At 40.6% G+C, this 9,690-nt stretch overlaps 1 pseudogene; it reads left to right on the forward strand.

Annotated features, from left to right (window-relative positions):
• Positions 1-6,157: 6,157 nt before the first annotated feature.
• LOC149241069 (25S ribosomal RNA) lies at positions 6,158-9,131 on the forward strand (annotated as a pseudogene).
• The last annotated feature ends 559 nt before the right edge of the window (positions 9,132-9,690 follow it).

Genomic DNA, 9,690 nt, shown 5'->3' on the forward strand with positions numbered 1-9,690 from the left:
GCAGCTTGTATAGGAGGAGGCTCTTTTGATTTATCCGCAAAAAGGAAGAGGCAGTTCAGCGTGGGAGAATGAGGCCGGTTTTAGGGCATGTTTCAAGGTGACCAAGTTTTGGAAGGAGGATCGAGTTCCCTTGCTGAAGAACTGCAACCAAAGGACTATTTTGAGGGCCATTTGTGAGCGTGCAAACCCTTAGTAAAGCAGCCACAACCCTACACAATCTTCCTTTAGGATGTTGCAACCATGAAGGGAGGGTCGAGTATGTTGTGAGGGCTATAATCTGCCCATAATTTCAGCATTGAGAGCTAGCCTCCCATCAAAGGACACCTACATCTGTGGAGAGAATTTATGGGCTAGAGAATAGGGCTGCAAGGGATTGTTTGTCATGCCCTAGCTAGACCGAAATAACTAGTAAAAAACAGACCTCAAAACATTGAGCAAAGGAATGTTTTTCTTGTAGGTGTTGGGTCAAAGATTTGACCAGTTTTGGATTAGATTATAGAGAAGCCTTGGGAACCAAGTGTTGGAGTTATCTTGATCAAGAAGAAACTTCAACTAGGTGCAGATCTTGTAGTGAAGAATTGGGTGCCATTGGTCTCGTGGAGGGTAGCGTGTCGGTTACCCAAAGTAGTCCTAGACAAGCTATCTTGAAGTGACGATGAAGAGCTGAAGGTTGAGTGAAAATTGGTGGTGAAAGTGCAGCACTTTCATGGAAAAAAGTCATTTCTAGCCTGAAATATTCGAGCTCGGGAACTGGCCAACCTAGAGAGCAGATTGGATCAACCTGTATACATGGAGCAAAAGTGAGTTTCAACAGTGTCAGGTGGCATCCCTCCTGGAGTCTCGGTGTGTTGTCCTTTGAAGGACTAAGGGGTAGCTAGTGAGCAGTATGGGAATGAAGGAACAAGAGGACAAGATACGACATAGAACCTAAATCAAAGTTTGTCATTGTATCTTGTATATCATAGGCTGTTGTATTATTCAGATTTGGTTTAATATAACGAAGAATGGGTTGTACATTATTGTATAATTTTGTTAAAAATTGTGTATACTTGTGCATATGTGATTTAATGCATTATATTTTCCGCTATGCAAAGTAGTTCTTGTTGAGATTCTTGGTTTGGTAGCATCAGGGATTTTAAGATTCTAACCTAGATCCAAGATCGTGGAAATTCAACACTCTACTCCTCTATTGACTACTCACTATGAGATCCATATCTTTGGGTGAGGGTGAGGCCTGAGGATTGAAAATTTCAATTACAATTTTGTTGTAGAGGTAACTAATAAAATAAACCAAGAGCATTTTCCATCACATTTACTTTACTTGTCCCTTGATGTTTTGAATTGTTATATTGCAAAGTTTATTTTCAAGAAACATTTCAAATCAAGTATTGTGATTCTTCAAATTTGTAATAAGTGCTTCCATTTCATGCTCAAATCTAATTCCATATTGATATCTTAATTTTGCATTTAACATCTCCTATTTTAAATTTTTTTAAAGTAAATTTTCTAATTGTTGAGTTTTGACAAGATATGTTTTAATTCATGAATTGATTTTATATCTTACAAATATCTTGTGCTAACATCTTTTGTTTGCATTTCAATATTACTTTGGTTTCATTATTGGAAACATTTTATCTTTAATTTGAGCAAATGTATCTTTTATTTTGTTGAGAAAACTATTTATAAGGCATTAGTATAATGGTTTCCTCATGTTAATGGTTTTGATTGTTATTGCTCACATCATATTTTTCTCATAGATCATTAAAAGTAATCCATTTTCACTATAACACTCTCCTAAACCCTCATATCACTTTTAACTTAACTTTTCAATAGGGACCACCCCCCTTAGCTAACCTAGGAGATAGATTAGACTGAGAGAGTCAGGAACAGTATGACAACCCCTTCTTTGAGTTCCTTGCCACCAACCACACTTTGCGGGGTTAAAGGATTTCTCACTGACCTATAGGTAGGTGTAGGCAGTAGGAGTAATGGGGCGATATGGAACTATACTCCCAGAGTTGTAGAGGTTTGGACAAGGTCCATTGAGGTGTCCTCCTCATGGATCAATACCTTTCTATAGGGGCCCACAATATTCAATAGCAGGATGGATCAATGTCAGTGACACAGTCAGATTCCAAAGTGACAGTTGCAAACTAGTAGAAATCGAGTGTTGAGGAGCGTAGTTTAGTGTTGGCAACAACGTATAGTGGCACAGTGCAAAGTCAACAGAACCACAGATTCTTCAGTAGACAGTGCAGTGGCTAGTAGCTATCAAGACTCAGGAGATATATGAAAAAGTCACAGTTGAATCAGCGTTTAGAATGCTTCTCAGTTGCAGTAGCAGCAACGACAAATGAGAGGAATTTGCAGTGTAAACGCAGATTTGGAAGCATCATAGAAGTGTCATTAGCAACACAGATGCAACATCAGATTTCCGCAGTGGTTGGGGGGAAATGGTAAGAAGTCACAGTGGCCAAACATCGGCAACATGACAGTGGGTGATATAGAGTCAAGGTGCTATAGCAGTAGTGCAACACTAGAACACCTTTCTCGCTAAGAGGGAGTGTTAGTTTTTGTAGCATCAGAGGTGTTCTAGTCTCGAAAATTTGTGGAGAGGCTAAAACACAGGAGTTCTCCATAACCCAAAATTAATTTATGGAATTTCCACCTACAAGTGTCTCAATTAGATTATTAGCCTATTTTTAATTGTTTCCTAAGTCTAAAATTAAGAAAACCGCTTAGTTAATTAGAATTAATTGAGATAAGGTGTGTATCTTATAGAAACTCATAGATCGACGAGGAAATAATCTAAGCCATCGATTAAGTTTTAATATTGGCCATTAGAGGTCCAATAGAATATTATAAGAAGAAGTCAATGGGTTGATGGAGAACACACACACTTGAGATCCATTTCCTTGGAGAGTTCAATTTTCCAAACAACAACAACAGTTGCCGAAAGAGTTTGAGCAAGAGAAGGAAGCGGAGATAGAAAGGGGCTAGGATAGTGAAGCTGGAGGAAGATTTTTCCAGATCTGGTGAGTACATTGGAGAGAGGCCAAAATTTCTCTAAGAGGATGTGTAGAGGTAGTGCAAAAGATTCAGAGGGTAGTTCAATTTTGCTAGGGTGAAGTTGGTTATCAATTCTAGAGGCCGGAAGACATTTCCAGAGTGTCAGAGAGACAGTTTCCCAGTTGGAAGCATGTAGGACGACTTGATTTGCAAAATTTCTGAGCTATAGTGTTTGAGGGACTGCATAGAGGTGATGCAAGGCTTACGTAGGGCTAGGTGGATTACTCTCTTTTCAGAGGCAACCAAGTGTCAGGATTGCTCGAAGTGAGGGTAATTTCCCTCATAAGATTTTTTCCAGTATTTTCTTTGTAGGATAGCCAATATTTGGCACCTAGATTGTACTCAGATTATTTCACTGCTGCTTAGTAATTAAAACCCTCAGCTGTTGCACCGATTTCCCAAGTTGGGTTTTCCCAGGGACATTTATCTATAATTAATTGTGTCAATTTTTGTGTGTGTGTGCTAACATATTTCTCAGTTTCTAGTTTATCTTCCACATAATTTAATTTGGTGAAAATTGCAGTAAAGAATTATTCATTATTTGTGTAGGCAAATAAACTGTTAATTAATTTACAGTTAGAAGAATAATTTCTAGTTGTTGTAACAGTTGAAAATTTTCACATAAAACCCCACTAGGCATAAACCAAACTTTAGGGAAATAAGAGATAAATTTTCACTGTCACCTCAAAAACTTTCTCCAATTATTTAGTGGTATTCAACAACAAGTGATGCTTCCCTAAATGCTCACCTAAAGGATATTCAGTGAGAATGACTCAAGGTGATTGAGGTCTAAAAATGGGAGATAGTACTGACAAAGCCTAAAGGGTGTTGGCATTATGATACAAGTCTTGTCCTTGATGGCAACCCACTTACAGGTCAGTTCAGTTTTGACAAAAGGAAACTCTCAATGTAACAGGTCTATTCAGAGGTAACAGGGCATTGGTACAGAAGAACAAGAAGATGGAACTAAGGTCTACTGATCATACTAAAAAAGTTGAAGGAAAAGGATGGTGTAAAGAAGTTTAAGATGTGTATGCAATTCCACTTAGTCAAAACATCATATACACGTTGGTTCATAGAACAAAAAGAGCGTATACGTATACACGCACTTTCACAAGAAGAAAAACGCGTATATGTTGGAAAATCAAGGAAATTCAAGAGTAAACAATACCGGGGGTCAATACCATGGTATTAGCCCACAATATTGAGTGGAGTAATGACTATTTGATCTCGTCCAAGAATACCACGAGTCCTAAGTGGTTTTGGTCCGAGGTATTGAGGAAGGGCAAAAACTATATAAGGAGGAGAAGATCAAAAGGCCAAGGTGTGCAAGTGAAAGGGTTTCTTAGGAATACTTCTATATGAAGTATATTTTATTTTGCAGGGGCTATGTTTGTGATTTGATCTGAAATATTTTGTGCACCTTGAATTCAATGTTGAATCAGGATCATGAGACCTAAATTGACTTATCATTGAATGATTTGATATTGGTTGGGCTAGATCTGATTGCATACACCTGTTTTATTCTTTAAATGTCACGATCTAGGTTTGTTTGAATTCTATACACAGGTTCGCCTCAGAAAAAGCGCGTATACACGTAGGTTCGACTCTTCCAAGTAGTGTATACAAAGGAAAAACCTATTCTTCATAAATGACTGATCTATCTGATCAGTTCTGTTGTTTTACTATTGTCTATCAATGAAGTCTTGTTAGATTTGAATGTAAAAATGAATGCATAAGGAGTTTGGTGTCTGATTGATTGATTGTTTAAGTGAGAAGGGTTATCTCCACTATTGCCTGTGTAAACCTCTGTAAATTAATAGTAGATGTTCAGTGTATTGTTGGTTGGTATAGACTTGATTCATAAGTTTTGTGTTTGAGTAGTTTTGAAGGTATACGCAGGTTTGGTTAAAGGGAGTAGCATATACACGCAGGTTGGGTTCAGTAAAGTAGTGTATACGTTCTGATACATGATTTTTGAGGTTACATTTGGTTTTGAATGATGATGCACGTTTCTGGGTTCAGCACAGTGTTCTGGTGATAGTGATCTGACTGTTCAGATTCATTGATTATTAGTTGATGCAGTTTGAAAGTTCTGATGGGTCTAGTATGAAAATTTGATGAAACGAGGCCTTCATTTGTATTGTTTTGTACCAGGAGCACCTAGTCTGAAAATTTATGAAACGTGGTCCCTAGAGGAAGAGAGAAGTTCATAGCCTTCTGTGGGCCAACGCCTCATACTAGTAAACACATTGGCTAGTACAAGAGCTAGGGGGTTGTAGCTCCCTTCTAGTAGAAGCTGGAAAACAAGAGAAGGTTGTAGCCTTCTGCAGGTGGGTGTCAGCGTACTGGTATGAGTCTGCACCAGTACAAGATTGTAAATAGAGTTCTTAATATTAAAAGAAGACAGAGACGACAACAACAGGTGGTTTTTCTCCCGCATTGGGTTTCCACCTTAAATCTTGGTGTTCATGTGTGTTGCTTATGTGTGATGGTTTATTGTGTTTTTACTGCAATGTTTTACAAGTTACTGGTGCATTGATTAAAGATCAACACATGATAAATTGACTAAATCATAAGTTCTCTGGGTATAAGCTGGTTTCTCTAATCAAAGTAGCGTGTACACGCAAGTTCACTTCATAGAAGTAGCGTATATAAATCTATTTGGGAAATGAAAAATTATTGAACTATAAACATTGATTCACCCCCACTCTCAATATTATTTCCAACAAAGGGCTTAAATATTCATTGACAAAATTCAGATATTATATTCCAAGACCAATTATATGGCCGCTATAAGTTAGAGTCTTGTAGATTTCAATGATAAGGCATGAAATGTCATATAACAGTGAAAGAAGAAGGTCTATCAATGATTAATCAACAAAAGGTGCAAGGTATTCACATAAATACTTAGGATCGAGGGTTTATAGTGTATTTTTATAATTGAAACTATGCATAAACAACAACATAATGATGACATTAGACCTAAAAGAGGGTTTCAACATGCATGTAATGCTAGATTTTTCTTTTATATATTTATTAAATGAAATTCCCACTTTTAAGACAACAATACATCGAACATAAATAATTTTTTAGAAATATTTCAAAGAAAACCTTAACCCTAACCCTAAATATCTAGGAATTGGAAAGAAAGGGATAAAATTATTAACAAAGAGAGGTGATCAACACTACTGTGACTGGTGCCTTGTTCTAAATGGGCTTAATGGAGTCTTCTAAGATAAGAATCAATGATAACAACCTTGGAAGGGGGCGCCTGAGAGGGTGACAGCTCCGTCGAGCTGGGACCCTGCCGCACCATGAGGCGTTGTCAGCGAGTTGGGTTGTTTGGGAATGCAGCCCTAATTGGGTGGCAAATTCTGTCCAAGGCTAAATACGGGCGAGAGATCGATAACGAACAAGTATCGCGAGGGAAAGATGAAAAGAGAGTTAAAGAGTGCTTGAAATTGCCGGGAGGGAAGCGGATGGAGGCTATAGATGCGTCTCGGTCAGATGTGGAACGACTCAGGCTGGTCTGCCACTCGAGTTGAGCTGCAAACCAACACGGGCTGCTGCATCGTCACAAGTGCGGGTGGATTACTGCCTGTCGGTTTGTTGTTTCGGTGGTCGAGGAACGAAGCATGCGCCCTTGTGGCGGGCCGTGTGCACCTGCGCGCTCGTGGTGTTGGTTGGCAGGCTTTCCATTCAACTTGTCTTGAAACACGGACCAAGGAGTCTAACATGTGTGCGAGTCGGCGGGTTTGAAAACCTGCGAGGCGCAAGGAAGCTGACGGGCGAGATCCACTCTCTAGGGGTGCATCATCGACCGACCTTGAGCTTATGCGAAGGGCTCAAGTGCGAGCATACCTGTTGGGACCCGAAAGATGGTGAACTATGCCTAAGTAGGGCAAAGCCAGAGGAAACTCTGGTGGAGGAGTGTGTGACAACTCACCTGCCGAATTAACTAGCCCTAAAAATGGATGGCGCTGAAGCGTGCAACCTATACTCAACCATTGGAGCAATTGCTTGGATTTGATGAGTAGGAGGACGCGGGGGTCATTGAGAAACCTCAAGCATGAGCTTGGGTGTATCGACCCCCGGTGCAGATCATGGTGGTAGTAGCAAATATTCAAATGAGAACTTTGAAGACTGAAGTGGGGAAAGGTTCCATGTGAACAGTGCTTGGACAGGGTTAGTCGATCCTAAGAGATGGGGAAGCCTTGTATCAATGATGCACTCTGCACGAGCATCGAAAGGGAATCGGGTTAATATTCCTAAACTGGGACATGGCAAAAAGCAGCGGCGTTAGGAAATCCGGAGACGTCGTCGAGGGCCCCGGGAAGAGTTATCTTTTCTTTTTAACAGCTTGCCCACCCTGGAATCGGTTCACCCGGAGATAGGGTCTAGCAGCTAGAAGAGCACTGCACGTCTTGTGGTGTCCGGTGTGCCCTCAGCGGCCCTTGAAAATCTAGAGGACTGAGTACCATTCATGCCCAGTCGTACTCATAACCGCATCAATTCTCCAAGGTGAACAGCCTTTGTCAATAGAACAATGTAGGTAAGGGAAGTCAGCAAAACGGATCTGTAACTTCGAGAAAAGGACTGGCTCTAAGGGCTGGGCCTAGGGGTCTACGCCCTCAACTCGTGGGCTGTTGGTAGTCTGCCCAAGCTGTTCTTACGGCGAGGGCAGGCAGTCGCATGCCGATTGGGCTATGGGTGTAGAATGCCCCCTACCAGGGGCTTTTCCCTAGGCGGCGAACAGTCGACTCAGAACTGGTACGGACAAGGGGAATCCAACTATTACATTATAACAAAGCATTGTGATGGTCCTTGCGAATGCTGACGCAATGTGATTTCTGCCCAGTGCTCTAAATGTCAAAGTGAAGAAATTCAACCAAGCGCGGGTAAATAGCAGGAGTAACTATGACTCTCTTAAGGTAGCCAAATGCCTCGTCATCTAATTAGTGATGTGCATGAATGGATTAACAAGATTCCCACTGTCCCTATCTACTATCTAGTGAAACCACAGCCAAGGGAACGGGCTTGGCAGAATCAGCGAGGAAAGAAGACCCTGTTGAGCTTGACTCTAGTCCGACTTTGTGAAATGACTTGAGAGGTGTAGAATAAGTGGGAGTCGTTTTCGACGCAAGTGAAATACCACTACTTTTTACGTTATTTTACTTATTCCGTGGGGCGAAGATGGGGCACTGCCCCTGTTTTTGGCCTTAAGGCACGTTTCGGCAGGTCGATCTAGGGAGAAGACATTGTCAGGCGGGGAGTTTGACTGGGGCGGTACATCTGTTAAATAATAACGCAGGTGTCCTAAGATGAGCTCAACGAGAACAGAAATCTCGTGTGGAACAAAAGGGTAAAAGCTCATTTCATTTTGATTTTCAGTACGAATACAAATCGTGAAAGCGTGGCCTATCGATCCTTTAGATTTTCAAAATTTGAAGCTAGAGGTGTCAGAAAAGTTACCACAGGGATAACTGGCTTGTGGCAGCCAAGCGCTCATAGTGGCGTTTCTTTCTGATCCTTCGATATCGGCTCTTCCTATCATTGTGAAGCAGAATTCACCAAGTGTTGGATTGTTCACCCATCAATAGGGAAAGTGAGTTGGGTTTAGACCATCGTGAGACTAGTTAGTTTTACCCTACTAATGAACCGCACCGCAATGGTAATTCAACTTAGTATGAGAGGAACCATTGATTCACACAATTGGTCATCGCGCTTGGTTGAAAAGCCAATGGTGCGAAGCTACCGTGTGTCAGATCATGATTGAACGCCTCTAAGTCAGAATCCATGCTAGAGTTCTCTTAATGGTCTATAAAAAAATTTTTTTTACATATTGTAGCGAAGCAATATTTCAAGGCATATTTAGAAATTTGTTAGTTTTTGCATCATGATATGTGTTCTAGCCACGAAATTTTGTAGAGAGGCTAGAATACATGAGATATCCAAAACCCAGAAAGAGTTTATGGAAATTCCACCTAGAGATGACTTAATTAGATTATTAGTTATTTTTTAAATATTTGGTAAGTCTAAACTTAGGGAATATGACTAATTAATCAGAATTAATTAAGTTATTGTGTGAATCTTCTAGAAACTCACATGGATCGACTTCTAGTTAATCCTAACCATAAAATAAGATGTAATCTTGGTCGTTGAAGTTTCAATAGAGGGTTATAAGAAGAAAGTCAACGGGGATTGGAGGAGACACTTGCAAAGTTCGATTTTGCTAAGAAATCGATTTCCGAAGTAGCAACTACATGTTGCCAGAAGTGATTTAGTGAGATCAAAGCAGTGAGAGAGGGATAGAGATAGTGAGTCGGAGGAATCTTTTCCAGTTCTAGAGAGTACATTGTAGAGAGGCAGTGATTGCCACAGAGAGGCAGCGCAGAGCCCTCTTGGGGAGATTTCCATTTTACTGGGGAGAAGGATAAATTCAAAGCCAGAAGCTGGGCAAAGGGTCCGGAGGCAAAGAATATCAGTTTCCCAGAAAACAGCTGATGAGACAGTGAGAGGAGAGGCAGTTCTGAGCTTGTGGGATGCAGTAACTGCATAGGCTAACGGTGTGACTGCACAGAGGGAGTAAGCAACAACTCAATTCGATTTGAGGTCATT

The sequence above is a fragment of the Pinus tabuliformis genome, chromosome 8 (genome assembly GCF_031772625.1).
Source record: "Pinus tabuliformis cultivar Carrire ecotype Pingquan chromosome 8, CPIR1, whole genome shotgun sequence".
NCBI lineage: Eukaryota > Viridiplantae > Streptophyta > Pinopsida > Pinales > Pinaceae > Pinus > Pinus tabuliformis.